Source organism: Canis lupus, chromosome 38, assembly GCF_003254725.2.
Source record: "Canis lupus dingo isolate Sandy chromosome 38, ASM325472v2, whole genome shotgun sequence".
NCBI lineage: Eukaryota > Metazoa > Chordata > Mammalia > Carnivora > Canidae > Canis > Canis lupus.
Genome location: NC_064280.1, coordinates 15,534,750 through 15,562,016, shown reverse-complemented (window position 1 = coordinate 15,562,016; position 27,267 = coordinate 15,534,750). Strand labels below are relative to the sequence as shown.

At 40.7% G+C, this 27,267-nt stretch overlaps 1 long non-coding RNA gene across 1 annotated transcript; it reads right to left on the bottom strand.

Annotated features, from left to right (window-relative positions):
- LOC112643117 (uncharacterized) lies at positions 1 to 27,199 on the bottom strand. Its single transcript, XR_007409200.1, has 3 exons — positions 26,670 to 27,199; positions 14,411 to 14,497; positions 1 to 11,160 (listed from the first exon to the last, which is right to left on the bottom strand). It is a non-coding gene; the product is annotated as an uncharacterized LOC112643117 (long non-coding RNA).
- Between the last annotated feature and the right edge of the window lie 68 nt (positions 27,200 to 27,267).

Here is a 27,267-nt window from a genome sequence, read left to right as displayed (position 1 = left end):
TAAGTGTTCCAGCTAGTTTTTTATTTTTCATAAGGAAACAATAGTTTTCCTAGCATTTCTACCCAGTAGAATGCAACTTGTGTCTTACTGGCCAGAATGATGTTACAGGTTCATTCCCAACTACAAAGGAAGCCGGGGTGGGGGGGTCATCCTCATGAGATGTATTTCCTGTGTAAATGTATCAGGTATCCCCAGATCCATTTTCATCCTTGGTGACAGCCCTCCTGGTGTGCTCTTTTGCCTGCCTCCAACCTGCACAGGATATGCTCTAGGCTTGACGCTCAGCCAGAAACATAGGACACTTCCATTTCTTCCATCCTGGGAGTTTCATTCCTCTAATGCAAGATCCTTTGTTTCTTGGATGCTTAGTTCTTGGTTTGCCCTTTCTCTCTCTCTCTCTCTTTCTCTCTCTCTCTCTCTCTTTTAAGGTCCACATCATTCAGTAGCTTTCTAAAAGGGAGAAGTAAATTTTGGAGAACTTACATGTCTGAAAATATCTTTTATCTAGTTCTAGTGTCGTATTTGAATGATAGCTTGGATGAGTAGAATTCCAGATTGAATATATAGATGTGTGTGTTTGTGTGTGTGTGTGTTGCTTTTGAAGTCTTTGCTTCATTGTCATCTAATTTTCAATGATGTGATTCAGAAGTCTGATTCCATTCTTATTCCAGAACTTGTTGGTATGTTCTACTTTTTCTCTCTGGGGGTTTTCAGCATGCTGTCTCACGGTGTTCTAAAAGTCGGCTTGGTTCCTTATTTATTGCGTTGGGTACTTGTGAGCCTTTTAGTCTGGAGGTGAATGTCCTTCAAGCCTAGGAACAGTTCTCATACTTTTTCTTTGATCATTTCCTTCTCTCCATTTTCTCTGTTCTCTTTTTCTGGAATGACTGTTAATGGCATATTGCATCTCCTGAATTGCTCATTTTATTTTCTCGCTTCTGTTGTCTCTCATGAACCATTGCTTTTACTTAGAAAAAAGATTTTATTTATTTATTCATGAGAGAGAGGCAGAGACATAGGCAGAGGGAGAAGCAGGCTCCCTGTGGGGAGCCCAATGCGGGACTCGATTCCCAGGACCTTGGGATCACACCCTGAGCCAGAGACAGATGCTCAACCACTGAGCCACCCAAGTGCCCTTGTTTTTACTTTTTATTCTTCTTTCTTATGATTAGTGTTTGCATAATACATCTTTTTTCATCACTTAACTTTTAACCTGTGTCTTTCTTCTCAGAGTACATCTCTTGTTGTGGGGAGAGGAGCACCTGGCTATCTCAGTCGGTGGAGTGTGTGACTCTTGATCTCAGGGTCATCACTTTGAGCTCCACATTCGGCAGAGAGCTTACATTTCTTTTTCAAAGTAAAAGAACAAAAATAAAGTATATCTTTTGTAAACAAATATAGTAGGATATTGCTTTTTATGCAGTCTGACAATTTTTTGCAGATTTGGAATTCTACTTTGACTGGCTGTCCAGAGACTTGAAATATAAGCTTGTAGAAAAATGATTCCCAAATTAGGAATAGAGAGCAGACTGCCAGAGTAGATATGCATAGAGGTGAGTATAATTCCAACACTTTGCTAAGTGAAATAATTTGTTGAACCCAGAAAGCTTCAACAGATCATGAAAAGCAATGTTTAAGATAAAAGGCAACCTACTCAAAGGCTAACATGGGCTGTGGATAGAAGCAGCAGCTGGGGCTCCTTTTCCAACAGCTGCAGAGCCTCGCGAGTTTGTACGTCTTTGATGCAGAAGATTATCAACATACTCCTCATACTCCCCCATATTCTGCCGCTGTCTTTCTCAGGTGTTGAGAAACCAGCCTAAACATCTCTTCCCCAAGGATCACTTCCCTGACCTAAACTAGGTTCAAATTCCCCTGCAGTAGGATCCCCTAAATACCTGTGCTCCCTCCCCATACAACATGCATCACAAATAAAATAATTTGTCTAATTAATCTGTGTTCTTTGGTAGATCAGGGAAACTTCCCGAGGGCAGGGATCATGTCCAGAGTTTCCAGGACCCAAACCTGATCTTAGCGAGATGCTCAATAAACCGCTGTTGACTTGAGTTGTTAATTTTAGTGGTGATGCACACACACGTATGTATGTTGGGAGCATGTTGGTATTTGAGGGCTCAGTGTGGAGAAGTGAGATGGCTGGGTGGAAGCTTAGGTGGGGTCCAGCTGCAAGATATTCTTACGGCGTATCTTTTTACGAAAAACCAGGCACTGAGGGAGTCAGATGGAAGAGTAGAAACAGAAGGTTTCAGAGCTGAGCAGTGAGGTACTTGGTCTATGACATTCCTTATGTCACCCTTGTTGAATAGAAGACAGGACAGAAAAGTCAGTGTCACAGAGCAATCTCTGCTTGTCTGTGGTTGGTACAAAAAGATGGAAACTGAAAGTCTTTGAATCCTGGCCATCATACAGTCTAGCCAGGACCAAATAAGTCATTTTACATGCTCAGTGCTTCGCTTTCCTCTTGGTGAAAATGAAAAGGCAGAAAGTGTGTTTATGGCAGTGATAGCTGTTATCTTATTTTCCCCAGAGAGTGAAAGTTTATCGTTTATCTTTAGGTGTAAGAGAACCAAACCAAACACAAGAACACACTGTCTTGATTTAAAAAAAAAAAAAAAAAAAAAAAAAAGGTTCTCAACATGGGGGGAGAGGACTACGCAGCAGTGACATTTGGTTTGAAAAATTTGGACAGTTTTTCAGAATTCTTCAAAAAATTAGATACACATGAAAGAGAGGGAGTTTGCTGATTTTTCTCTATGTACTCTGTGTGTGTCTAAAAAATACAAAAATGAAATGGGTATGGAAAATGTTCTTAATTGGTGAATTTAGGTGAAGGGTAGATGTGGGTGTTTCTTTTAGTATTCTCTGATTTTTCTCTATGTTTGAAATTTTGCAATTAAAAATATCATCATAATTAATAAAGGCAAAGCTGTGTATTTTTAAAATATTATATTTACTCCATCCAGGGAGCTTGTTAGAAACATTATTTGCCTAACTCCACATTCCTCTCCCCAAATTCTATCTCCCTACTCACCTAGAATACATAAGAATCTCTGCTGGTGTGACATGGCCAAACCCTCCCCCTAGACATCTAGTTAGTCAACTAAGAGCCACTGCTCCAAAGGCAGTGACATTGGAGCCACCTACCAAAGCAGGTTATGTGCCATCATTCTCCTGGAGTTTTACAGGCTTTGAAGTTTTAGCTATAATCTTCCTTAGAGGCAAATGGTTGAAGCAGATAAGCCTCTCAAGGTCCTTTGATTATAAATGTGTCTGAATGCTGAGGGGTAAGGCTTTAGAGTCTCTGGAGTAAGTATTACAACTCTCTTTCTTCTCCCTTGTGATTTGACCACTTGGATTTTTGAAGCTGGCACATACCTTTTGTTTTGCTCTGCTTTGTTTGCTTTTCTGCCTCCTGAAAGAGCTATGATCCGATCTGCCCCGCAAAGTTGCTAGTGGCAGCATTCCCAGAAGCTCCCACCTCCAGATGATGTCAGACTTCATGTGACCCAACCACCACACATCCAGAAACATTACATCATTCCAGGATGTGATTCCTTCTAATGCAGAGCTTGTCACCGTGCTGCTGTTGCTGCTGTGACCACTAGGAGCAATAAGCCATAACCTCAAGTGGAGTCAGCTGTGTCCAGGTCAGCAGTCAAGGCTAGAGCAACAATAGACTCACCTGAAGGTCATATTGCCCTCACCAAGACATGGTGACTTCTGGGGCAGACCACACAACACGTAAACATCTATAAGACATTCTACAATTGACAATCAAAAATGAGAGGAAGGTGGCGTTTTCCTGGCCAGATGTGGTAGCACATGGTTGATGTTCTGTGGAGTCAGGTATTTTGGTCTGTCAGGGATGGGCAAATTATGTGGGCAAATGTTAGAATGAATCATCACTGTTGACTGTCCAAAGGGGACTGACTCTGAGTCTAAAACTCACATATGGACAGGAACAGTACAAGAGGCCCTTAAAGGCTGGAGGGTATTATGCTGAGTGAAGTAAGTCAGTCGGAGAAGGACAAACATTATATGTTCTCATTCATGTGGGGAATATAAATAGTGAAAGGGAATATAAGGGAAGGGAGAAGAAATGTGTGGGAAATATCAGAAAGGGAGACAGAACGTAAAGACTGCTAACTCTGGGAAACGAACTAGGGGTGGTAGAAGGGGAGGAGGGCGGGGGGTGGGAATGAATGGGTGACGGGCACTGGGGGTTATTCTGTATGTTGGTAAATTGAACACCAATAAAAAAAAAAAAAGAGGCCCTTAAAGGGCATTAAAAGACAAGATCTACTTTAAAGATATTTGTCAGCCACAGTCACCTCAAAATAATTAGAGGCAAAGTCTGGGGATAGAGGGAGAAGATAGTCAATACCCATCTGTCAAGCTAAGTATAACCAGTACAATAGACCTTGAGCTTTTCCCATGTGCCAGGTGCTATGTCAAGCACATAACCAGGTAAGGAGGTCACCCTTTGCCTTACAGTGGTCTTAACCTTATGTCCTAGGGGGTTCCCATCAGAGTCCAATTTATCACTGCTCCCCACCTACTAACACTGAGCGCTACTGGCTCAGCTTCCTGCCATCTGGAGCAATTCAAATACATCTGCATTTGGATCAGCTCGAGTGCTTCCCAGAGGCAAGCTCAGGCCAAGGAAGGATGGCCTCAGTCACATGGATCCCAGGAACCTGCAAGCATTTGGCCGCCATGTCAGATCTGAGGAAAGCGGGGGACTATTAGTCCCACACCAGTTCACCAGGAACTGCAATCCAAATGTCTCCTTCTGCCATTATTTCCTCTGAGCAACAAGCCTTTGGTTTCTTTGCCATCTCTACAGCCTCGTGTAATTTCTCTCATGTGCTGCCTCATCTTGCATCTCTGCCTCTTATCTGATCTGGAGAACTGAGAAAGCTCTTCCCCAACCCACCCCCAGTTGTACTTTGACTCAGTTTCTAGAAACTAGATCAAGAGTCCAAGAGGGATTTGCCTCCCTACTTCCTCACGAGGCTGTGTTCCCTGGTCTAGCTTCCCCAGTGAGCTGAGGCCCCTTGATGGCTGCCTGCTGCCTCAGCTCTGGTCTCCTAGCAACCCTCAGCCTTCACAGTTTGGGACGCGGAGGTGTCACAGGGAGCCAGGGTGGCAGAGGTGAGAATATGACGAAAGCTCTGGCTCCCAGGCCCTGAAGTAAAGAACTGCTGCCTCACAATCATTGATATTACAGAAGGGATTGGCTTTCCCTGGCATATTTAAGAATCAGCCCTAAGGGTAGCAAATCATTCGCCAAGGAGTGCAGGGCTGTGCTTTGGTGCCAGAAGCAGAGACTTCTATTTGAAAGATGCTTAATGATTCCTTACTTAGTCTGCCCTAAGGACTGATGAAAAAACAGTAGGGTTGAACACGATATCCTTTTGGTACAAGGACAGTTAGACTGACTTGTCCTTCATCAAAGATGTACTTCACTTGTTCTTTGGGAATAATGCCATTTTAAAGCTAGACGATATCTTAGGACCATGTCACTCAAGTAGAGTATTTTTTATAATCTGGTAAAACGAAGCCCAAAAAAGTTAAATTACTCACTTGGGGGCTCTCCCAATAAGGAAAAGTTGGAGTTTAATAGAACGCTATCACCTGAGCAGCTGAAGGAGCAGCCCAGCGCTCCTTCTATGACCTCACGCTCCCTTCCAGAGACAGTGTAGATGTGCTCTGAGCCACACTGGTTCACAACATGGTCAAGGGCATGAGTTGCAAAACAGCTGGATGTTTTCAGGGGTAAGTCTTATGTTATAGACAAAACAGGACTAATTGAACCATGTGACCCATGTGCTTTGCCTCACTAACAACATGTGCTTCCTGGTTGAGCTAACCGGGACAGAAATCAGTGAGGGAGTATTTTAAAAATGTTAAGACTAGACTAATCACTATCCACCCATGAGTCTGGTTTTGAAAGATGGACCTCTGGCTTGATGTTGAGTTTGGAAGTCAGAGGAATGGTGTTATTATCGTACACCAAGTTTGAACTGTCTCTGTGCTAGTCAAAATTCTTCACTGTGACAAAAATGTAACCAAACTACCTTTAAATAACAAAAAAGCAGGAATAGGCTCATGTAGGTAGGGTAACTCAGGGAACCTGTGAATCTGTAGGAGCCAGGGCTGAAGGACTAAAACTGGGATTTGTTACTCCCTATGGCTTTCATCTCTGGGTCTATGCTTAACTCTCTTAATCTCCTCTGGTAGCAAGTCTTCTCTATTTGACTAGAGGGATGTCCACGGTCATCCAACTTTGTATTCTTCTGGCACCATGCCCCCTGAGACATGACAGTTATTCCTTTGATTTCAAACTCCTAAAGACATGGGTAGGACCCTAATAGACCCAGCTGGATTTCATATCCTCTCTTGAATCATCACTGCATCTGGGAGGAACATGAAGCTGTGATTAGCCAGACCTGGGTTATTGACCCACAACAGGCGAGGGATGGAAAGGGTAGTTATAAGCCTCAGATGTAACAGAAAGCTTGCCCTCTTATGTAACAGAAAGACAATAGCTAGCACCAACCATCCACTACATCTTGTTTTTTCTAACTGCTGGCATTCAACACGGTTGCCATTATGTCATGCTACTCCTCCCTCCAGCCCACAAGCATAGATATGGACCATTAATAAACTTGGATGATGATGCTGGCAGTCCAAGGAATTCTTGGCGAGCTAATCAGCCTTGTCAAAATTGATCTATCTCAGTGGACCCTGCAAGAATCCTCCAAGGACGTATGGGCAGGAGACAGTGTGCTGCAATGAAGAATGCTAGAAGGGAAAACAAGGGATCTGGGTTTTGTCACTGACCAACTCTGTAATCTTAGGCAAGTCCCTTCTTCTCTCTATTTGCTTATAAAACTGGAAGAGTTGGCGCAGGAGATCACCAAGACCTACCTAGCCCTCATACTCTACAGGTACATTTCCGGTGCCCCAACAGAGCAGGTCACTGCCCCCTCTAGTGGTTAAATTAAAGTAGGAAAAGAGGTCAAGTGTATTGAAGAAAGGAACAACTTCCTCCACAGTTTGATGGGCACATTCCCTAGGAATAAGGTCAAAATGCAAACTTCTGGGTGCAGGAGGACATCATTGCTTTGTCAGATGAAGCCCTTGAGAAGTGCAACAAGAGAGCCCTCTCTCCTGCCTGGCAACGTTGTAGCCACTCCACCATCCATTCATTCACCATGACACTATGTGTCCAACCAGTAGGTGTTGGGAAAAGGAAACTGATCATAGAAGAGTGAGGGGGAAAAAAAATGGGTTATAAGTAATAGCTTATTAAACTCAGTAAGAGTAAATATCTCTGTAGACAGAGAATGAGAGGGAGAGAGGTTAGCCTCACAAATGCTATTGATCAAAACTCATTTATTCCAGAAATGTTAATTGAACATTCACTGTGTTCTAGGCATTAATTGTGATTTATAGCACTGAAGATAAGAGGAGTCACAATTTCAGCCCTCCTGGAGTTTATATTCTAATATATAACACAAACATTATATAAATATTGATATAATAAGTTCCAGAAAGTAGAAACCTAGTGTGTTCTCTGTGCTCATATCAGAGGACACAGTCCTTGACTTTGGTATCAGAGGTCTTCCTGAGGAAGTGATCTTTAAGCTTAGTTTTGGGAGTACTACCCCTGTGATTTATAATAAGAAATATATACATTGGTTTCTTCCCCCAGTTCCTGACACAAGATTCCCGAAAATCTTGTAACATCCTGGGCGATAAGGGCATCTTTTTTTTCAAATAAACGACTCTGGCTGGGCTCCTAGATGGCTCTTGGATGAGGACTGGTCACTGGAAAGACCAAGTTATGATTGGAGGTTGGCATTTTCAGCCCTACCCCACACTCTGTTGAGATGGAAGAGGGGCTGAAAATAGAGTTAATAATCTATCACGCCTATGTGAGGATGCCTCCATAAAATCCCAATAGTATGGGGCTCAGAGAGCCATGTCTATTTTACCACAATTATTTTTTTAAAAAATACTACTACTACTCTACTATTTATACAGCAGTGGCCAAAATTCTCAACTACCTTGGTGTGTATCTTGCCCAGAGTGTGAGAATATTTAGTAAGAAAAGATAAGTCAGAAAAATTATGGCACACAACCCACAACATAGAAGTCCTTGCTCTTGGGTGAGAAAAGGAAGGGGCTCTTTTTCCATTAAGCTAAGCAATTTATCTACTTCTGTATATGTCTATTCCTATTTCCTATAACTTCAGGAATTCTATTTTATTCTCTCTATCTAGGATCATAAGCCCGATCTAGGATATAGAGAATAAGATTTTCAACATAATTAATCATAGTATTCGGTGAAAAGTTAAATCCAGCTTTTGTCTTTATTAAAACAAAAAAAAAATTAGCAGGGTTTTCCTGGGTGGTTCAGTTGGTTGAGCGTCTGACATTTGGTTTCAGTTCAGGTCACCATCTCATGAATCATGAGATGGGAAACACTCGATGGCCTCCATGCTCAGTGAGGTCTGCTTGAGATTCTCTCTCTGCCCCTCCCTCCACTTGCTCTCTCTCTCTCTGTCTCTCTAAGGTATATGAATGAATTTGTAAAAAAATTTTAAAGATAAAAAGATTATATTAGCCAATGAGTTGGCCCAACCCATAATTCTCAGAAACATTTAACACAAGGAATAAAAGCAAATGTAATTCACTAGTACCACTTGAAAGTGCCTGGTAGTAACTGTAATTTGCAACATGCCCTACCTACAGTCTACAAAAAGCTGTAACCTACTGCACATTATTTTATTTGACCCTCATAATAACCCTACAAGGGAGTTAAACAAGTATCATTGCTCCTATGTTAAAGGTGAAAATGAAGTCTCACTTAGGATAAATTACATATCCAGGGTTAAATAAAGAATAAAAGGAAGGGCAAAGACTCAAACCCAGAAGGCAAAAATCCATTTTCTTCAACTGTGTTATGAGGCGTCCCTTAGCACTTAGAGCAAACTGCTTAATACAAAAAGCAGGCCAAGGACTCTATCCCTTTTAAATATATGCACTGATTTCATTCGCATTCAGATTTTCATGCTTTGCACTTTCACTATATTTTTTTTTCTTCAAAATGGAAAAAAAACCTCGAAGCTTTATTCTGAATAAAAGTCAAATTTGAATCGTAAAAAAAGAAAGACTAAGAGAGTTCTGTTTCCTGCTGGAAGGAGGACTAAAAGTATCTAACAATCTTTCAGCTTTTCATCTCAAAATGCTGGGTAAAATATAACAAATCCTCTGTTAAGTCATAGTTGAGGGGGCATGAAAACAAAAGGAAAATTGCTTGGGCTGGGAATGAAAGGGAAGCTGACCACAGAGAAAGGAGCTTGCTGGCTCTGCGGGGACAGCAGGCAGTGTCAATCAGCCCCAGTTAATCAGGGGGATTTCAGCGTCCACCTGGAAAATGATTATGCCTTGGGCTTGTTCAGTAGGGGGCTTGGCTCAGAGATTGTCCTAAGATCTTAGGACACTAAGGAAACTAAGATTTTATTATCTATCTATCTATCTATCTATCTATCTATCTATCTATCTATCTATCTATATCTTAAAGATTTTATTTATTTGAGGGAGAGTGTGCAAGAGCCAAAGGAGAAGGGAGGAAGGGCAGAGGGAGAGGGAGAAGCAGGCTCCCCTCTGAGCAGGGAGCCCAACACGGAGCTGGATCCCAGGATCCTGACCTAAGCCAAAGGCAGACACTTAACCAACTGAGCCACCCAGGCACTCCTTCCCCCTTTTGAAAGATTTTATTTATTTATTTGAGAAAGAGAGAGAGAGTCTAAAACTAAGATTTTAAACGGAGTGCCCTCTTAGCAAGGGAGTAGTTTGAAAACAAATGCACCTTCCAGCATAGAGATTTAGCAAGAGAGCTTATCTGAGTAGACTTGGCTCTATGTGGAAGAAATCCTCCCCCCAAATTTACCACCACCCCGGGATCAAGGTTGGGAACTACTATTTATTGTGACCTACTGTGTGCCAGACACAGTGCCAGGACCTTTTTTCTTAAACCCTGTCACGTAAGCAGTTTGAACAACACTCAGTGGGCACTGAGGGACACTCAGAAGCAAGGCAGTGCAGTGACACAATTATCGAGGGTGGAAGAATGACACAAATTCATTTGTCTTCAGCCTTCCTTTCAATGCACAAAGTGGTAACATCTGGGAAATTACCGAATGCTAGAAATGTCAAACAGTAGGGGGTAGAACCACCTAAAGCTGAGGACCGTCTATATTTACTCCAAGCTTCACATTTTCTGAGGGCCCTCCAAAGAAGCTAACTGCCATGTACTCCTTTGTTTCCTTGGATAAATGCAATACCATTCCTGGAAAGTTTACCGACTAGTTAAGAAATACTGTAATTGGAGAGATCCCTGGGTGGCCCAGCGGTTTGGCGCCTGCCTTTGGCCCAGGGTGTGATCCTGGAGACCTGGGATCGAATCCCACATCAGGCTCCTGGTACATGGAGCCTGCTTCTCCCTCTGCCTGTGTCTCTGCCTCTCTCTCTCTCTGTGTCTCTCTCTGTGACTATCATAAATAAAGAAAGAAATTAAAAAAAAAAAAAAGAAATACTGTAATTGGAGGTGGCTGATTCTGGAGCCCAACCCAGGTAACTCTAGTAGCATTTCTACATACAGCATGTCCTTTGACAAATGGGATGGTATCTTAAAATACAAGATGCCCTGGGGTGGGAAATTCTAAAGAATAGCAAGAATTTTCTGCTTTTTCTCCATCATCATCAACATTATCATCATATCTTCACATTTTATATGTATATACATAAAATATATGTATATATAATACTATACTATATTATATACATAATATTATACTACAGAGATTATATCACTCCTCCCCACCGTCTTAATATCAGTTTATCGAGTTACCTAACATTGAGCCATAGACATATACATCTCTTCAAGAGAAGCAGCTCAGGGACACCTGGATGGCTCAGCGGTTGAGTGCCAGCCTTCGGCCCGGGTGTGATCCTGGAGTCCTGGGATCGAGTCCTGCATCAGGCTCCCTGCATGGAGCCTGCTTCTCTCTCTGCCTGTGTGTCTCTGCCTCCTTCTGTCTCTCACAAATAAATAAATTTTCAAAAAATCTAAAAAAAAAAAAAAAAAAAAAGGAGAAACACCTCAGAACATTTGATAAAGTAAGTGTTGCTTTTTAGATTTTTGATTATTTACAATTACAGAATTGTTAGTAGTTGTGTTAAGGAATGAGTGGAGTTTTTTTATGTGTAACTACTATGATTTAGGATTATGCAAACTTTAAGAACCATTTATATGAAAATAGAATAAACCTGTGTTTAGGTGTTTGCTTTATAAAAATAATCTCAGAAGGACTTATTTCAAATAATGAGATCCTTTAAATGCAATCTTTATAGTGGTTCTGTCTCAGAAAGTCTGAGACCAGATAAAGTATTCACTGTATATATGTGTACATACATATATATACATATATATCCATACACACATATGACGAAGTGCTTGTATCCAGAATATAAAGAACTCTTCACAACTCAATAAGAAAGTAACCCAATTGGAAAATGTGTAAAAGCCTTAAGCAAACACTTCACAAAGGAAGATGCATGGATGGCTTATCAGCCCATAAAAATACACTCAACTTCATTAGTTATCAGGAAAAAAGCAAATTAAAATCATGACGAGATATCGCTACAGAATCATGAAAACAGCTAAAATTAAAATGACTGACAATACCAAGTGTTCATGATAATGTGTAACAACTGGTACTCTCAGGTGTTCTTGGTAAGAGTGTAAAATGGTATAACCATCTGTCTCTAAATGTAATAATACAACTATCTTCTGATATGGCAATGCCAGTTTTAGGTGTTTACCTAAAAGATATAAAAAATATATGTCTACACAAAGGCTTGTACATGAATGTTCAAAAAAAGTTTTGTTTGTGATAGACCCAAACTGAAAACAACCTCAAGTCCATTAACAGGTGAGTGAATAAACAGATTGGATATAACCAAATGGATATAAAAATGAACAAATTTCTGATATATACAACAATATTGATAAATCTCACAGAGATTTAGTTGAGTGAAAGAGGTCAGACACAAAAGAGTGTATACTTTTTTATTCCATTTATAGGAAGTTCTAGAACAGCCAAAACTACCTTATTACTATAGAAGTCAGTGCTGTTCTGGGCCAGGGCTTGGATTAGTGCAGGCCAGGATTGACAGCAAAGCAGCAAAATGAAACTCTCTAAGATGATGGAAATGTTCTCTCTATATATATTATACATTTTAAAGTAATCTCTATGCCCAATATGGGGCTCAAACTCACGACTGTGAGATCAAAACTCACAAGCTCCATGGACTGAGCCAGCCAGGCACCCTGGAAACATTCTATATCTCGACTGGGCCAAGGCAACATGGATGTACATATTTGTTAAAACTCATCAAACTGTACAATTAAAATCTATGTAATATACATTTCAATAAAGTTGATTTTACAGGAATAATCATTATAGATTACTAGCCACTTTCTGTTATAGTAAAGGACTTTTGATACTTTATGTTATGATTCCTAACTTCCTTCCAGAAAACATATTACTGTAAAATCAGTGGTTCTCAACAAGGGATGATTTTGTTTCCTAGGGGTCATTTGGCAATATTTGGAGATATATTTAGTCATCACAATGTGGGACAGGAACAGGAACAGTTCCTGGCATGTAGCATACAAAAGTCAGGATATTTCCTCTTAACTATAGGGAGAAACTGAGAGTTGCTGGAGGGGAAGTGGGTGGGGAAATGGGATAACTGGGTGATGGGTATTAAGGAGGGCATGGGATGTGATGAGCACTGGGTATTATATGCAACTGATGAGTTACTGAACTCTACATTTGAAACTAATGATGTATTCTATGTTGGCCATTGAATTTAGAGAAAAAAAAAAAAAAAAAAGGCCAGGATATTTCTAAGTATCCTACAGTATACAGGACAGGGCAGTCTCCACAACAAGGAGTTATCAGGGCCAAAATGTCAAAAGTGCCCTGCCAGAAAACACTTTCTAAAATTATATTCTTCTGTGCACACAAAGGTTTGTGAGGTTAAGAGACTTAACTCGTTGAATGTGAGCATGTGTGCAGTATCACTAACGTGCAGTGCATTGATCAGAGGGACAGTTTGCAGTTGGCAGCCCTAATAAACTCTTCATCCTACAGGATAATGTCAAGTTATTAAAAATGCACTGCTTAAGGCTGAAGTAGTAAAAATAAAATTCGTATTTTAAAAAATCCATCTGGAAAAAAAAATCCATCTGGGACACCTGGGTGGCTCAGCAGTTGAGCGTCTGCCTTCGGCCTAGGGCATGATCATGGAGTGCTGAGATCGAGTCCCACATCGGGCTCCCTGAATTGAGCCTGCCTCTCCTTCTGCCTGTGTCTCTGCCTCTCTGCGTCTCTCATGAATAAATAAATAAATAAAATCTTTTAAAAAAATTCTTTAAAAATCTCTGAAGACAACATTTCAGGGACAAAAATGTAATATAAAGAGAGGCTATAAGCTCATTGAAATAGCAATGAGCCTCTTAATATTTGTGTTCAGAATTCACCCCGACAATCTATTTTAAGTAAAAACAACAAAATCAGATTTAGAGGATGATAAATACATACCTTTGCCTTTGAATGTCTTATACTATTATGGAGTTCATTTATTAAAACACCTGTAAAGTGTCCTTTTCATATTCATTACTGACTTTTGTTAAATATTTTATCTACAGATCCATGACTAGTAATATTAAATAGTTTAAGTTGTAACATATAAAACATTCAAAGAATTTCACTTACTAAGATATTAACATGCATTAACCAGGACTCCATTCAGCACTGAAATATTTATTAATACATTAGTGAATTATTTATTCCCTTGTTTTATTCATTGCTTAACATCTCAGCACTTTCGAAATTTAATTTCTTTAGGAAAAAAAAATCTCAAAATGGATTTTGTCAGGTTTACAGAGCTTAATGTCATACCTTACAAAATATATTGTTCTCCAAAGGGTAAGTATTTTTTAGGAAATATAATTTAGCAAGAATGGCTGCATATACTACAGAGTCATGCACTCAGAGAGTACACAGTGTATGAAGATGCAGTGATGATGGAAGATGGAGAGAGAAACAGAATAGATAAAGGGAAATAGAATGACAGCAGATGCTCAAGGATTCATGGTACATGGCTAAATTAGTAAAATGCAAGATGAGATTACACCTGTTTTTAAAAAATAAAATGCAGGTGGCTCATTTCCACACATAAAATCTATATTCATTTCATAGCAACATAAATGATAGTAATTTTAATAATTGACACTTATGATACATACCACACAGAGTCTACTTTCGGATTAAATGAGGGTTGGCAAATCGTTTCCTTATCTTCATGGTGAAAGCACATATGATGTGTGAGACTCCTAGAGTTACACAAAGCATAAATTCCATAAGAAACACTCCTTGCTTTTACTCCTTTTCTATATAAATCATCACTCATCAAGTATTCGGTAGGAATAGCAAAACTGTTTTGTAGCTATGTTTTAAAAATTACTAGCTGCAAAGGAAATTACTGGACAATCTAAAAGTCATAGCGTTGATTTTTCAAATTCTATAACAACAAATGATTTATTTTCCTGCTCACAAGTGATTATCCAGCTCTTTGTCTTTTCAAACATAACATTTATTCAGAATAAGTGGTTTTCAAAATGGATTCAACACTGCAGTTTGCTTTGATGTTTGATCTTTTAAAAACCAGTGCTTGTTATCTCCTAGCATTTTTGCCATTTACATCGTCACCATAAATTATCTGCTGGCCATTTGTATTTTGAGTTTAGTGAATGAGTAATTTATACACTCCCTGATCATTGGTTTCCTACAATGTCACAATTAAGTTTCGCCCTGTTAAGTAGCAGGTAGATATATCAATACAATGGCTTTTTTCTGATAAGATATAAATAACCTAACTGGCAAGAGAGACAACCATATATGTAGTTCCATGTTACTGTTTTTCTGTTAAGAACAGAGAACTTATCATGGCTCACATAGAAAGTTTTAAAATGTGCTTCAGTTTCATTAACCTTTAAGTTCAGAAGCAACTCAGCAGGAGAGGAAGGGCATGATTATTAAGAAATAAATCATTAGTGGGGCCCCTGGGTGGTGCAATTGGTTGCGCGTCAGACTCTTGGTTTCAGCTCAGGTCTTGATCTCAGGGTCCTGAGATCAAGTCCCCTGTCGGGCTCTGAGCTCAGTGAGGAGTCTGCTAAAATTTCTCCCTCCCTCTTCCTCTACCCCTCCCTATGCACTCGTGCTCTCTCTCTCTCAAATAAATATACCTTTTAAAAAAAGAAATCAGTAATAAACATGTTATAATTTTTATATAAATTGACTAGCAGACTGAAGTATAGATGCAAGTGTTATTGTCAAGAAATTAATTCATTTAAAATACTATTGACAATATCATAGAAAAGTATGAGGCTAGCTGCATTTTTTTAAAAGAAAATGTGTGCATTATTCCAAAAGATTAGAAACAAACTAAGAGTGAAACAGTATTTAGGTAAGAAGGTAATCAAATAATTCCAAAAAGATCTCTTTTGTATTGATTCAGTCCAAAATCCCCCAGACTACGATTTCCACAATAGACAGAGCCTACTGAGGAAATTTCTTTGTCTCATGTTCTAATTGTAGAAAATATGTGAGACCTCATTGTCATATATCATTGATTCTAAGATATATTTTTCCACATTTTAATACCTTTGAAAGGGAAATACACTTTACCAAAAAAAAAAAAAAAAAAAAGGTTATGTTATAGTCTAACTGACAATGTTTCTTATTCTTTGTGATGTATAAAATAATTGTCCAGCTTTTAAGCAACAACATCTTAGATTCAGTGAAATATAGTCTAACAAGTGGTTTTGGTAGAGGTAGAAAAAGTAAATCCCAATTTGTAGGGTTTGCTGATTTCTCTGGTGTACAAATTCTCATTGTGGCAGATTTTAAGACACTAAGCTGAAAGCAATGGTTTACAAATTTCTTCCAAGTTTACTCTAATCAGCTCTGGCTCGCTAGTAGAAAGCAGCTTGAGTACAACACACCACTGTTAGTAAATGTTAACTAATGATTAAAAAAATTTGGGGGGCGGGCAGCCCGGGTGGCTCAGCGGTTTAGCGCCACCTTCAATCCAGGGCATGATCCTGGAGACCCGGGATCCAGTCCCGCATTGGGCTCCCTGCATGGAGCCTGCTTCTCCCTCTGCCTGTCTTTGACTCTCTCTCTCTCTGTGTCTCTCATGAATAAATAAATAAAAATCTTAAAAAAAATTTATCTCATGATCATATCTTATAAAATTTTATTTTCAGTATTAATTCAAATGGACTTGGGCAGGAGGATTTAAAACTGCTAAAATTATTATAAAGCAATATATAACAGTATGGCTAGCCTGCTTAAGAGAAGGATGTGCAGGGAAATAATAAATCTGGTCAGTATATTTGTCTACAAGTACATTTTGAAATTCTACAGTGAACTCACACTTTTAAGTCACAGTCTATAAATAAAAAGCATGAATGTGATGGGCAAAAATTTAAGGATTTTCTGAGAGGAGGAGGAAAAATGCTCAATAAGAAAATTTAAGGATTATTCTAAATTTGGGAGTGTTGCAAACAATAGCAAAGACTGAAAAAGAATGCTGAAATTTTTTAAAGCTTAACAGAAAAGAAATGAGGAGAAAATAAGTTTTAATTTCATAACATATAAACCATTACATTGACAGAAAATTACTTCCTGCACTAAAATTGGGGAAAAAAATCAAAGATATCCAATTGTGATATGCAAGCTGTAACTGGAATGCGTTTATAAGACAACAGGCAAAAATGCCAGCACAGCTAATAGAAGACTTAGCCAGGATAGTAGAAGTTAAATTCCATTACACGGGCTCAAGAAACTATCCACAGACTTGTTGCTCTAGAATTTTCTTGGTTAATTATTGCTTCAAATTTGTAGGGTATTGGTTGCTTTTGTAAAGCAAAATTGATCCTTTTTGGAAAATGGTTTTATTTTAGTTGAACAATTAACACTGAACATATTTTGTATTTCTGTACTGTTTTTTTTTTTTTTTTTTTTTTTTCAGAACATACATCCATACTAAAGAGTATATTCACTTTGGGTCAAGTGTATGAACATGAGTCTCTTGGGCTCTGATTCCATGAACAGGTCTTTCTAGACAGAGTCTCATGCTCTATGCAGTCAGATCTCTCTAGCAAACATGCTGATGTTCTCAAAACACCTCTTCATTAAACAGAAGTTGATAGGAAGAGGAACCAAGAATAGTTTAAAAGGGATTCTCTTCCTCCTTCACCTTGCCTCTCACCTCCATGAAGTAAAATGTCAAAATCTGTTTTTTCATTTCTTCCTGCTTAAACCATACTTATCTTACAGATGTAGTTCAGACCTCATCCTCTTGATGCAGGCTTCCCTGACAAGTCCTGGTGACAGCAATCTCTCCAGAGTTAACCATGTTTGCCTGCATTGCTCTCTTTTGGTATTCAATCAAAGGGGCCCGTTTTTATTTACATATTTTGACAGATATGTCTTGTCTCTCAATAGCCCTGAGGGCAGACAGGATCTGCATTTCATGTCATTTATATACCACCCACTGGAGTGCTGAGCCATTCCTTCTTTCTCCCTCTCTTCCACAGATGTTTATTAGCCAGCTACTTATTAGTCAAGTACTTTGCGAGGCACTGGAGAAAGAAACAAATTTTAATAAACTGTAGTACCTATCTTTGAGTCTGTTATGATATTGCCCCCTTTACATCTCCAGCTTTGACATTTTCCTCTTAGCTCTAGACAGGCTACAGGATATTCAATCTCAGCATACACTATGTCTTCTCCTCTTGGGTTTTGAGCTATTTCCTGTGTGCCTCGGAATACTTTGCCCTCCTTGTTCCCATCCTATCCTCCATCCACTTTATATCTAACACCTACTCAATCTTTCTGACCTCAGTTTAGAGGATACTTCCTCCAGGAAGCCTTCTCTGATTCTTAAAGTGAGGTGCCCTTTTTATGTGCTCCTCTGTATGTTCAACATTGCATTTTCAAAACGGAGTTATAATTGCCTGTTTATTTACCTCTCATTGGAGTCTATTATCTACTAGCATAGACATGTCTCTGTTGTGTACTGAGTATGAGTTGTGTGTGTGTGTTTAGCTCCTGATACCTAGTAGGTACTTTTTTAAATGTATTGAATGAGTGAATAAATGAATGTCACAAAGGTAAACAGGTCATAATCCCTGCCCTTGAGGACATCACCATCTAGTGGGGGAGACAGAAATGCAAACAGTTAACCATATAATGCAATGTGCTACGCTTTATAATAGATAGGCAGATAAAAAGCTATGGGGTTCAAAGAGACTGATTTTTGCCTGAGGAAATCAGGTCTTTCACCAAGGAGGTGAGAACTGAGCTGAGTTTTAAAGGATTTCAAAGTGTACCGGGTAAAGGAGCAGCATATAGCAGGTGTTCAGTAATTAACTACTTTAGAATGTTCCAGCATACTTCTATGCAGGTCTATAGTCCTGAATGGCCTCAAATCTTCCAGGTGCCATTTCGTGTAAGCAAGAGAAGAATGGAGCATGGCTGAGATCAAAATACTCAACTAATTAGGATAGTGGTAAGGATTGGATTTGTAAAAAGATTTGAAAGATGCAAGTATCAATCAAATCAGTGGCTGCTGGAAGGATGTTTCTCACTGACAACACCTAATGGAACAAAACTACATCAAGAAGAATGAGACACTGGGTCTCCTAATGCCAGTAAATGTAAGGAGGAGAAATGGAAGGACCTGAAAGAGGGGAATGCTTCACTGAACACGTAAGGGGAAGTTCCTCAACCATGAACTCTAGTAGTTTGGGAAAGCTTTACCAACGAGGAACAGAAAGCCAACATACAACACAAATCTAGCTTCTAGTGGGAATCGTCAAGCAGGTCAGGTGGAGCTAGGCCGGATTAACACATTGTGATTCCCAACCTACAAAATCCTGTCCCCTCCCTGCAGCCCTTTAGACTGCAGACAAGATGTGAAAAGTGGTATTCATGAAGATAAACAAAAGGAGACCTTTCTCACCTTTAAGTGAACTAAGCAATATTGATTAGCCCTGAATTTCTGGAGGAAATGAAATCTGTGGACATTTAAGTTCACACAGTCCACCTCTCTGGATTTGCCTCTGACCATGGTGTCACACTTCACCTTCTAGAAACAGCTTCTTGTGTTTCTCTGTACACACACGTCATTGCTGCTCCCAAGCCTTTGGTGATGTTTCCTTTGCTCAGGTTACTTCCTCCCTTCTCCCTTTCCACCATCATCAGCCAGCTAAAACCTATTTTGCTCTTAAGACTCAGCTCAGATGTTACCTACAAATATACTTTTCCAAATCCCAAAGCTGTGGTATCATCTCCGGCTGTGCACCTTTGTCGCATTTTTACCTGTTTATGTCTTGGTAAGCCACCATCTCCATCAGCACTGGGTCTTCTTTATATTTATGTCCACAGGGCCTCCAGTTACTCCTAGTACCTAATGAGCACCTATAAGATGGCCCTTAAATGAACACATTAAACAAGTGACACTGTATCAAAGATTTACAGAAGTCACACTGTCAGGAAGATAATTCTGGCAGCAATGTGTAGAATGATTGGGGAGGGAAGGCACCAGAATCAGAAGGAAGAGGAATCAGAGGGCTATAAAAACAGTTCAGGCAAGTGGCCATGAAGGTCTGGATTCCGGAGATGGAGATGAGGATGGAAACAAGAGGGCTCAATCTGAGAGAAATTTTGGACCCTAAATCAGTAGAATTTGGTGACTGGCTGATGAACAAGGGGAGAAAAAATATTTTAATTTAATTTATTAATTAATTAGATAATTTGAGAGAGAACGTGTTGTGTGAGAGGGGAAGGGGCAGAGGAAGAGAGAAAGAGACTCTCCAGCAGACATGTTGCTGAGCAAGGAGCCCAATGTGGGGCTTGATCTAATGACCTTGAGATCATGACCTGAGCAAACCAAGAGTCGGACGCTTAACCCACTGAACCATCCAGGCGCTCTGATTTAATTTTTTAATTTGGAAAGCCTTTTATGTATTAAGTAATCTCTACCTCCCACGTCGGCCTTGAGCTCTACTGACTGAGCCAGCCAGGCGCCCCAAGGATATTTTTAGTCTTTTTGTTATTAAATGATCCACCAACAGAAGAAGAAATACTATTAACAGAAAGAAAGGGGCCTGGAATAACAGCAACTTTGAAGAAGGAACTGGAGCAGAGGAGAAAGCTAAGAAGAAGCTAGTAAAATATCTAGTTACAAAGTGATCAAAGGGGAGGGAAGGGGCCGGGAGGATGCTGCTTCATTGAACCTAAGATTTGGGAAACCTGTAAGGAAAGGGTGAGTCAGGGTTGGGAAAGTCCAGTGAAGAAAGATGTCAGTCTCAGCTGAGTTCATAAATCCCAATGTGATGGCTTTCTGGGTTTGGGGTCCCAGGTCCCTGGACTTAGGGTACCAGGTCCTTCCAACGATTTGTCCTTTTGTTGACCCGCTCTTGTTTTTCCCTTATGAAAATCACTGGTTGGAACTTTTAACTCAGCTACTCAATAACCCTGGGGATATTTCTTTATTTCATAGAACCTTTTAAGGAATTGTTCCAGTTGTGCCAAAAAAAAACCAAAAAAAAAAAACAAAAAAAAAAACAAAAAAACAAGAAATATTTGGTCATCTAAGATATATTTTTCATGCCCAAATGAAACCAAGAGTATTTAAACAACTCAAAATGTCCAGGTAGTCGGTCTAATGTCTTCTGAACTCTTCTAATGAAAAAGAGTCTCAGAGAAATGAAAATGTTTTTATTTAAATAAGGCATATGGGACAGAACAAGCTTCCTTCATGAAGAGTTCCTCTTGGTTATTTAGGTCGTACTGTGTCAAAATTAGGTTCTGCTACAATAACAGAAAACCCAAAATAACGTAGCTGAAACACATAAAGATTTATTTTCTCATGTAAAAGAAATCCAGATGTGGCTGTTTAAGCATGACACAGTGGCTTCACAAAACAGAGACCCAAGCTCCTATCCTCATGCTCAGCCATAGTTGAGGTCTCTTCATTTGTCTGAAATTGGTGCTGGAGTTACAGCCATAATGTCACATCCTATGAAAGAAACAGAAAAGGAGAAGGAAAGACCAAAAGGGGTTTTCTTAGCTGTTTGTTCCTCTTTCAGGTAAACTTTCTGGAATTTCCTTCCAACAATTTGTGCTCCATCTCATTGGCCAGAATTCAGTCATATGGATACATTCAGAGTCCAGAGAGATTGGGGAGTCTGAGGACCAGACTGAGGAACCAGAGAGATTTGTTTTTAAATCTCGGCATTTAGTTGCTCCAATAATAGATCTCTCAGAAAAGAGAAAAAAGGAAATGGATAATCTTTTCCACAAATGCCCATTCTCATTGTTTTAAAGATGGTGGCAGGACGCCTGCATGACTCAGCAGTTGAGCACCTGCCTTCAGCTCAGGGCGTGATCATGTAGTCCTGGGACTGAGTCCCACATCGGTCTCCCCGCATGGAGCCTGCTTCTCTCTCTGCCTATGTCTCTGCCTCTCTCTCTGCGTCTCATGAATAAATAAATAAAACCTTAAAAAAAAATAAAGATGGTCGCTTATTTAGCAGGCAAGTCCTAAATGCATTAGGGTCAAGAAGATGGAAACTTATAGATGGAATTAAAACAAAAACAAAATCAAGCTCACAGAGAGATAACAGATTGGTGGCTGCCAGAGATGGGAGGTGTGTGGGGTGTGAGCGAAATGGGTGAAAAGGTCAAAAAGTAAAACTTCTGTTCATAAAATAAGTAAGTCAGGGGAATGTAATACACAGCATCATGACTATAGTTAATAATACTGTGTTGCTTATTTGAATGTTGATAAGGGAGTAGATCTTAAAAGTTCTTATCACAAGAAAAAAACTATGTATCATGACAGATATGAACTAGACTTGAAATGATCATTGTGAAAAAAATAAAAGAATAAAAAAAGAAATGATCATTGTGCAACATACACAAATATTGAGTCACCCTATTGTACACCTGAAACTAACATTATATGCCAATTTTATCTTTAAAAAGTTATGAATGATACACACACGAAGAGCGAGATTTAAAAACATTATGGTACCTACATTTTTAAAAAAGACTTTATTTATTCATGAGAGAGAGAGAGAGAGAGAGAGAGAGAGAAAGTGAGAGATAGAGAGTCAGAGACATAAGCAGAGGTAGAAGTAGGCTCCCTGCAGGGAGCCTGATGTGGGACTTGATCCCAGGACCCTGGGATCATGACCTGAGCAGAAGGCAGACGCTCAACCACTGAGCCACCCAGGTGCACCAGTACCTACCTTTTTTAGCTAACTATGTTAATATCTTCTCTTATGCCATTATAAGGTAGATTTTGGCCCAATGTAAATATTGGAAAATACTGAAAACAGAAGTATCTTTTCTTACATTCAAATAAGCAATAGAACACTTAAAGCTTAGTGAAGTTGGTTCTTCTTTCCATAATTGTTAAATCCCAGTAAAAAGAAAGCTGCTTTTTCTCTATAAAAAGTTTCTCCTTTAGCCAGAGTTAGAGACAAAGAGATGAAGTAACTAAGCCCCTGTGGCTGTTAGAAAAATAAGCTACCTCTGAAGTTGGTAATCTCTGCCAAGGAAACAGAGTTTGCTGTTCTATAAGCTGGATAATCACTGGTGACTTCCTACCCCCTAAATGCAATCACCTCTTCTTAGCTTTCACTCCCTTCAAATTCTTTATTGAACTCAACACAATAAAATCATCTGGTCACGAAATTTTCTTCTGCCTCCCTTAGCCTCTGTGACATAGTCCTACTATATATGGTTTACTTCTTTGTTTTTTCCAGTCTGCTTTACTAGAGCTCTTCCTCTATTGCCCTTTAAAAAGCAGCTCTTCTAGGTTGTTTCCTGGGCTACCAATCTTTCTCTCCCCGCGGAGTCCAGTGGCACTTTTAATCCCTGTCCTTCAGTTTAACTTCTGCAGATGGCTTCCATTGGTAGGTCTATCTCAGGACTCTCTAATCCTGTATTTCTAACTTCTGCTTATTTAAAAAAAACAAAAAACAAAAAACCACAAAAAAAAAACCACTTTTTTTTTTTTAAACATAGCTCTTCCATAGGCACTACAAATTTAACAATCCAATACTGCATTCATCCAATTCCTGTTGGCCCCCAAATCCATTCCTAGGAGGTTCTCTTTTGGTGGCTGACATGCCACTGCCATCTCCATAGTTCTTTACACAATGTACTTTAAAAAAAAAAAAAAAAGATTTTATTTATTTATAAGAGACACACACACACACAGGCAGAGTGAGAAGCAGGCTCCATGCAGGGAACCTGATGTGGGATTCGATCCCAGGACTCCAGGATCACATCCTGAGCTGAAGGCAGACCCTTAAAGACTGAGCCACCCAGGCTGCCCAAACAATACGCTTGAACATCAGTCATTTTGCCTCTCATCTTCCCTCCCTACTCCCTGTATCTAATCATATACTAAAAATCCACTGATTTGGCCTCTAGAGCTGAATTGACTTTCCACTGTCACTATTTCTCATTTAGAATATTTTAATGCGATCTTGAGGTGGTTTCTCTCTTTAACCATGCCACATACTGCTACTCATCATGTCCTACCTCTTCTAAAAATATCTTCAATTGGCTACCCCTTGTATATAGAATAAAATTCAGATTGTAGTATGGGGACGTTGAGATTCCCCATAATCTGGAACAATCTGTTTATCAGCTTTCATACCTCTTCCTCACCACTCCGTTTCCACAGGACAAGCCTACCAATCAAACTTGATTTCTCCTTTTTTCTGCCACAGCCCTTTAGGAGTACCAAAAGTCATCCACATCAGTCATCACACTCTGCTTTTTGTTAGAGTCATTTGTGGTTGTTTCCCGGTTAGGTAGGAAGTCTCTGGAGGCCTGGTGCTTATCACCTCACTATGCTCACATCACCTTCAGTATAATAAGATGTTTTCTGCTGCAGATGTTTATTGAGTAAAAACTAGTTTAGCCCTAGCTTCTGCTCACGCTTCAGTTCAAGAGTGGCCTTCTGCACAAGGAGGTAAGCTTTCAGTGTCCATTTATCATCATTCCCCGCTCTCCTTCATTCCACTTAAGAGATGCTCAGTGCTCTCACATTCATTTCTGTCCACCCACGCCTCTTATTGGGGCACCTACCTAAATTCCTCCTTCTAAGCAACTCCAACTCTGAGACCTTTTCCCTCTCAGCTTATGAGAACCACGCATCCCTGAGACAGACTTTAGAGTCCATTCTCTTCATTTTGTCGATGAAAACACAAAGGCCCTGGAAGATGACATGCATTGCCCAAGTTCATGTGATTTATTTGTGGTCTCTCTGAGATAGACCCACGGTCTCCCGACTCCAGGACCACTACTCTTTCCTTTATGCTTTGCCTCCCATCCTGGATCCCAGCACTTGCAGATTCAGGCTGCTGTTAAAGATGGGCAAGGACCTGCTGCTGACCATGTTCAGGAAGCACCTCTCTCTTAACAACAGTTACCAGCGCTCTCACAATAATGGATTCTAGGGAGTTCATTTAGCACCCCCTGTGATTATTTTGGTCACAAAATTTGGATTATTTTGGTGCTTTTCCCAGCTTCCGAACTCATACCTCAGAGAGACAGGATCTATTCTGGGACGTGTAAAGCCTGCACATTTTCTGCAATGTGCTTCCTTGTGACTGTGTGGTTAGTGATGTTCACTGTCTAACACAACCCTCCCACACTCTCAGAAACCATGGCAGCAGAGCTCCAGAGGCATCTCCCTGCAGCTTTACAACTTCCTGGGGGAAGAGTTCAGTTCATGAAAGTGTTGTAATTTCTGTGAAGGGTATCTAAAGTCCTTCAAAACACTCATGAATGAGCCTTTTCAATACCACTTGGAAGGAAGTCAGGGACTTCGCCATTGAAACCCTGCAGTAATGAAATTCAATGGCCACAACACAGGAGATATATGAATGCCTCACGGCAGAACAAAGGCCAGCTGAATCAGCCGAGGGCAGTTTCTTCCACAAAATGCATTTACCTGAATAGGAACTTGAATGGTTTTCAGGGAACGACATTGTATCCTTCCAAAAAGTATCACGTGTTCTTTGTTCACCCTCTAAAGCTAGGAATATAAATTTAAACCTTATTCTAGTTTGGTACTGGTGCCATATTTTGGGGGTTTAATTACCAGGACGGGATGATCTGAGGAAGCATGCATTTTTTTTTTTCTGGATAGGAAACAGAAGCATCGAAAGCTTGCCTTTTCTGCAAGCTTGCATCACAGAATTATAGGTCACTGACGCTTAAGGAACTTTATAGCACATTTAATCCAACCATGTATTTTACAGGTGATCCCTGTTAACCTGATAACAGAGATCATCTAATTTGTGAAAACCAGTCTACTCTAGAAAAAGGAATTAATGGAGTAGGAACCTGGGCACTAAATTATATTATTAGGACTCCGTGTGTACAGAGGCCTGACAGACATGAATGCTCTGGACTTCATCTATTTGCCCTCCACTAATTTTCCTCCCATTTTCTGTCATACAAAGTGGACGATGACTTTGGGAAGTGGTTTCGGGAAGCATGGGAGCGCCTACGGTGCTTTGCGCTAACATTAAAATCATTCCCTTTTGGTTTTAGAAAAAATAACGTAAATGTACTTCAAGTCTTCTCGGTGACACTTAGGTAAATCTATTTAAGAAACGAGAGGGGCACCTGGGTGGCTCAGTGGTTGAGCGTCTGCCTTTAGCCCAGGTCGTGATCCTGAGGTCCTGGGATGAGTACCCATCTGCTTCTCCTTCTGCCTCTCTCTCTCTCTCTCTCTCTCTGCGTGTCTCTCATGAATAAATTAAAATCTTAAAAAAAAAAAATTAAAAAGTGAGATGAGACACAGTGTTTCAAGATGGCATTGTGACTACCCAACCAATGTACAGAGAAAAACTTTATAGAATATAGAGTGCTAGGGACACCTGGGTGGTACAGCGGTTGAGCACCTGCCTTCAGCCCAGGGTGTGATCCTGAAGACCGGGGATCGAGTCCCACGTGGGGCTCCCTGCATGGGGCCTGCTTCTCCCTCTGCCTGTGTCTCTGCCTCTCTCTCTCTCTATCTCTCATGAACAAATAAATAATCTTTTTTTTTTTTTTTTAAATAAAGTGCCTTGTAAAAGAAGCGGGCCACTCTATTGACTTTAGGTAGACACTCCGTTCCATTTACTCCTTCGGTAACTATTTACGAAGCAGGACCTGCCAGGTCCTAATGCTGGATAGTGGGGACGTAAAGAGGAGTTGAACGAGGTCCCGACCCCCAGGTGTCTACAGCAGAGCCCGTTCCTGATTCTGGCAGTGGCAGCCCTCCACCTGCACCCCAACAAAAAAAAACGCCACCAGGTAAGGGTCCCCTGTCTCGTCCGGTCTCAACACTCTGTACTTCTTCCCTTCCTGGCATTGTCAACGATTTCAGCTAAAAGAGAGGAGTAATTAGCCGCTTACTACCTGTCTGCTCCTGACATTCTGGCTCCGTGGGAACAAAGTATCTCGTCTCTTTTATTCTCTGCTTCGTACTCAGCGCCTCGCGCGGCGGGCGTAGGAAACACCAGCAACCAACAGTTGCTGAATGGAGGCAAGAACGTCGGCATGAATGAGAAGCCAACTGAACGTCGAAGACCTGAAGACACCGCAGCACACCGCGTACTACAGCGGGGCGTGCAGAGTACTACGGGGATTCACAGCGGGAGCAGGGAGGAGTCGGTCCGACCGGAGCTCATTTCCAGACGAGGACGTCACCGCTGCAAACTCCGATGCTTGCGCGACTCCGTAACCGGGCTCCGTCTCCCGAGCAGCAGGATCGCGCCAAACGACTCCAGGGCTGGCGTGCACGACGTCCCATGAGGTCACCCGCGGCTCAAAGCCAGAACGACGATCAGGGCTCGTTCCCGGGTGCAGGCGCGCAGCCTCCACGTCGACGCGGGCTCCCCCGGCGGCCGCCGCCGGCCACGCGACTCGGGCCCCGCCCGCCCCGCCCCGCCCCCCCGGGGGCGCCTGGGTCGGCCCGCGCGTGCGCAGCTCCTCGGGGCGGCGGGCCGGCGCGCGC